We start from the raw sequence: 6,000 nt of genomic DNA, 5'->3' as shown, positions 1-6,000 counted from the left end.
ATCTTAAAAGTCCCGAGGTCTTTTACCTCCCCTCCCCTCTTTGCTTTTTTTGTTTATTGGGATGTGGTGTTTTTATTTGATCCCTCTGTCTCACTCTGTATAATCTGAAAATAGACAGTTGAACCAACTGGGGAGATGGGGAGCTATTGCAACATTGTAATACAAATGGCCTCTGTGATCATTGCATGTATGCGTGATTTTTTTTCATTCATGGAAACACAAAGTCGTAAATAAAGCAACTAATGGGTCAATCTTTACAAGCACAACTGCAATTACTAAACTAAAGTAAGTTAAATAAAATATCATTTAACTATGTGTATGTGTAATTAAAGTACAGGGTGGGAATGGTTGGTGATATTAACTTCCTGTTTGTGGCACATTAGTATATATGAGGGGGGAAACTTTTCAATATGGGTGGTGACCATGGCGGCCATTTTGAAGTCGGACATTTTGAATCCAACGTTTGTTTTTTCAATAGGAAGAGGGTCATGTGACACATCAAACTTATTGGGAATTTCACAAGAAAAACAATGGTGTGCTTGGTTTTAATGTAACTTTATTCTTTCATGTGTTATTTACAAGTTTCTCTTTGTTTACAGCCATTGACATGTCGCCGAGGTTAACACGTGCGGAGCGGATAGAAATTGTTTTGATGTCTGGTGAACGCAGTAACCGGGTCATTGCAGCAGATTTCAATGCAAGAGAGCCTACGAGACCACCCATCTCCCATGCTACATTTAGCAAACTGCTTGTTAAGTTTCATCAAACTGGTTCAGTGTTGGATTTGCCAAAATGTGGACGCATGAAATCTGTCACTAATGAAGAAACATCAGTAGCTTCATTCAGCAAGAGCCCACAGCGTAGCACTCGCCGCATGTCACTGGAGAGCAAATTGAACACATTTTATAAGTGGTCAGAAACTTGTAAATAACTAATAAATAACTGTGAAATTCCCAATGAGTTTGATGTGTCACATGACCCTCTTCCTATTGAAAAAACAAAAGTTGTATTCAAAATGGCCGACTTCAAAATGGCCGCCATGGTCACCACTCATCTTGAAAAGTTTCCCCCCTCACATATACTAATGTGCCACAAACAGGAAGTTAATATCACCAACCATTCCCATTTTATTAAGGTGTATCCATATAAATGGCCCACCCTATATATGGGAACAGTTACCTTGTAAAACAACCCATTCAGTTTAAAATAGAAATTAAATGAAAAAAATGTGTGTATAAATATGTAAAACATTATAAATATGTGTTTTTCCTGTTTTATAAATGATCACATACCCTCTGTTCTCATCTGCATAAGGAGCTCACAGAACTAGGGGAGGAGAAACAGCAGGACACTTGTCTTCCCAGTAAATATTGGAGGAGAGCAGACTGCGTTCCCAGCACATCAATATCTACTGCCAAAGTGTATGCCAAAGGAAAACTGTATCCAGTCGACAGCTAACTACTCACTGTATTAGCGATTTACAGGAGTACTGTGGTGACACCGGGACATGTAGCTCCATCTTACAAGTTGTTAAGTTGGCCATGGGGTGCAGGAGAGGCATTGCACATATCAACACCCTTCATCTTGCCCACTGCTAGAACTTCTTCAAGATAAGTTTCCATCACATCCATAAAACTGACCATGCTGTGCTCTCATGCCTAGTGTGTTCAGTTTTTAATAGGAATGCAGAGGGACTAGCAAACACACTGATGATTTCACATATTCTTTAAGAATGAAAGTGATATTAACCACTTCAGCCCTGGATGGATGTACCTCCTTAATGACCATGCCATTTTTTGTGATAATGCACTGCATCGATTAAACTGACAATTGTGTATTTTATTACCTCTGTTTTTTTTTTTTTTCCATCATTTACACTTTTAAAATTGGCGAAAACAAAAAAATGGTGTCTGCAAAAGTTTGGGCACCCTGCAGAATTTATAGCATGCACTGCCCCCTTTGCAAAGCTGAGACCTGCCAGTGTCATGGATTGTTCTCAATCATCGTCTGGGAAGACCAGGTGATGTCAATCTCAAAGGTTTTAAATGCCCAGACTCATCTGACCTTGCCCCAACAATCAGCACCATGGGTTCTTCTAAGCCAGTGATATGCAATTAGCGGACATCCAGCTGTTGAAAAACTACAAGTCCCATCATGCCTCTGCCTCTGGGTGTCATGCTTGTGACTTGCTATGCCTCATGGGTCTTGTAGTTCTGCAACAGCTGGAGGTCCGCTAATTGCATATCCCTGTTCTAAGCAGTTGTCTAGAAAACTGAAACTGAAAATAGTTGACGCTCACAAAGCTGCAGAAGGCTATAAGAAGATAGCAAAGCATTTTCAGATGTCAATATCCTCTGTTCGGAATGTAATTAAGAAATGGCAGTCATGAGAGGTGTGTAGGCGGAGCCTAGCGGGACGGTAATGCTGGGCTAGAGCTCCGCTCCGTGAGGGAGAAAACCCCGCCGATAACGGAGCAACTACCATGTCAGAAACGAACAGGGACACAGGCATAGCTCCCTGAGAGGTGAGGGACACATTTGAATAAGAAATGGTGCTGGGAGGCGCCAGAAACAAGAATAAAATGAACTATGGCAGCGGCACTCAACAGACCAAGAGTGCTGCTAAAAAGGCGCCTGTCCCCTCAGAGGGACTCCCCTCAGAGAAGGCTAAAAAACTTTCAGCTAAGCCAGCAAAACAGATGGCTTCTCTCAGGAACCTTAATACAGACAGTGAGGATGAAGATATTATTGAGGAAGCTCCAATAATTTGTCAGGACACTGCGGTCCCCTCAGGTCTGCTAAAGCAATTTGAAAAAATGCTTCACAGGGCACTGCAAACCACCTCAGATCAAATTACAGCTAATCTCACTAAAGAGATTAGGGAGCTAGGAAGCCGCACAGAAGCCCTTGAAACTAAGGTGGAGGAAATTGAGATATTTACACAAGAATGTCTGACAGAAATTGACACTCTTACAGAGTAAAATTTAACACTGCAGAATAGATTGGAAGAGTTTGAAAACAGAGCCAGGAGGTCTAATCTAAGGTTCCGAGGCATACCAGAATCAGTCATAGATTTGCATGTCACTACATTGGCATTATGCCAAGAACTGTTGCCCGGCATAGCGGCAGATAGATTAGAATTGGACAGAGTCCACAGAGCTTTAACCCCTAGGAAAGCTGATGGTCCTCCCAGGGACATTATAGCCAAGTTCCACTTCTATAAAACAAAAGAACAAATATTGGAGGCTGCCAGAGATAAGAAAAACTTATCCTTTCAAGGGTATGACTATCAGATCTTTGCTGACATATCCCAGCTGACAATAAACAAGAGAAGGGCCATGAAACCTCTCCTGCTGGAACTGCAGCACCGCCAAATAAAATATCAATGGGGCTTCCCCTTCTCCTTGCGGTTCACATACCAGGGAACTAAAATTGTCTGCAGAACACCAGATCAGCTTCACCAAGCTCTATTAGATTTCAAGATAATAGAAAGACCACCCACAGCGAATGCCGCTTGCAGGAGATCAGCATCTACCTCCTCTCACAACAAACCACCCCATCAGGAGCACAACAATGGCTTACAACAGACGCACAAACGAGGCAGATTTGTGGATCAATCGCAGGATCAAGAAGACACAATGGACTGACGCTTATGCGCACATTTCTCCTAACTTTCTTTCTGCCAACAGCCACGAATTTAACCGGAGTTGACTTTACACCTTAATATAGAAATACTTTGGTTTTTCTACCTTTTTTTTTTTTTTTACTTTTGCTCTATGTCCTCAAAACAGAGGTCACAAATGCACCTCCAATTTCTCTCAATACCACATCATTTCTTTAGCATGTAATTAGATATTTTCTCCTCCCCAACTTTGGACCAGCTAGTCCAGATATCGGGACAGTTATTAAGCATACTAACCCTATGCTGGGATATTTCATCCTGATCCACTCTCCTCCAGCGCCTTAGCTTTAGAATCCCATCCTAACACTAATCACCTTTGCTCTTTGAGTTAAAGTTTTCACTACCTCACCTCCCCTTGTTAGGAATTTTCCACCGTTCTCTCTCCTCTCATAGTTACAGATTTTTATGCGAAACCAGTTCACCCTGTTCATCTTAAAGGTTATTAGCGACAATGTGCATTTAGTATCCATAAGGGATACATAGAGCACTTTTCAGTATGCGGGCCTCCAATGCACGGAAAATACATGCGCCGCATTAGGCTCCCCTCTAGCCCTCGCAGCAAAATGCGGGGGTTAGACGAGGGCCCTTTTTCCCCTGACCGGGTTCTACTCCCCGGTCACGGGCCAGATTTGAACACTTAATGAGAACTCTGATGCTTATTTGTTCTTTTTTCAGTAATGTTTCATATTCTCTTTTTAAGGTTATTTTTTTCGAAAACTCCACTTCTCCTCCTCCCCCCTTGTCTGCACGGATTGGACCGGGAAATCGCTGCACAGGGAATCACGGTAAGAGGTACATGATGGTTTGGCTACCATGGCTCCGTTGAATTTATTGTCATTAAATGTACAAGGCTTAAATATACCACAAAAGCGTACAAAGGCATTTAGATATTTCCAGGCCAAGAAAGCGCACATAATCTGCCTACAAGAAACCCATTTCACTCCCAATGCTACCCCTAAATATTTTAGCGCATCATACCCGCAGGTGTACACAGCATCTGCATCGACCAAAAAAAGAGGTACCCTTATAGCCTTCCACAGATCCGCACCATTTACTTTGAAGTCGGAAATTAAAGACCCAGAAGGCCGTTATATTATTTTAACAGGTTACATTATGGACACGGCAGTGACAGTTGTGTCCTATTATGCGCCTAATCTTAACCCACTACCGTTCATGTCACATCTCTTTCAAGTTGTCAATATGCACAAAATTGGATCTCTCTTCATTTGCGGGGATTCCAATCAGGTCCTCCTCCCTTTCTTGGACAAAACCCCATACACCCCTCCGAAACATCATGTTAAATGGTCCCTTCCTAATCTATTATCCAAATATAGTCTAGTGGACTCATGGAGAGAATCTAACCCTACAAAGCGCAACTACACATATTTCTCCAGTCCCCATCAATCATCTAGTCGCATAGACCATATATTCTTAACAATCGGAATGTTGCCGGAAGTGCTTGATTCTAGCATCATTCCCATTCCTTGGTCAGACCACAACGCAGTTTACACCACTATAGCATCTGCAATCCCTAAGAACCACGACCCAACCTGGTACTTACCCGACATACTTCTCAAACACCCATCCTATTGTGCAGCAATTGAACAGAACTTAAAAGAATACCTGGAATTAAATACCACTCCAGAAATCTCCCCACTTACACTCTGGGAAGCCCACAAGCCGGTGCTGAGAGGAACATTACAAAGACAATTTGGGAACCTTAAAAGGGAACGCAAGCAACTAAACTAGAAACAGAACATAATCTAGCTTTCCTGGCCTTTCAACAGAACCACTCGCCTAAAACTAAAGCCTGTCTCGATAAAGCACGCTTAGAATATGATTTATTCCTCACAGACTCTGCAAACAAAATATTACTTAGGTCCAAACACTCCTTCTATAAAAACGCTAACAAACCAGGGACTTGGGGCCAGATTCACATAGAAGAGCGGCGGCGTAACGTATCGTAGATACATTACACCGCCACAATTTTTCATCGCAAGTGCCTGATTCACCAAGCACTTGCGATGAAAACCTACGCCGGCGGCCTCTGGCGCAAGGCGGGCCAATTCAAATGGGCGTGTGCCATTTAAATTAGGCGCGCTCCCCCGCTGGACCTACCGCGCTTGCTCCGTTTCCGAACTCCCACCGTGCTTTGCGCGAAGTGACGTCATTTTTTCGAATGGCGACGCGCGTAGCGTAATTCCGTATTCCCGGACGGCTTACGCAAACGACGTTATTTTTTAAATTTCGATGCGGGAACGACGGCCATACTTTATACAGCAATACGATTGCTGTGTAAAGTTAAGGCATCAAAAAAAA

Source organism: Rana temporaria, chromosome 3 (assembly GCF_905171775.1).
Source record: "Rana temporaria chromosome 3, aRanTem1.1, whole genome shotgun sequence".
NCBI lineage: Eukaryota > Metazoa > Chordata > Amphibia > Anura > Ranidae > Rana > Rana temporaria.
Note: the sequence above shows the minus strand (reverse complement) of the source record.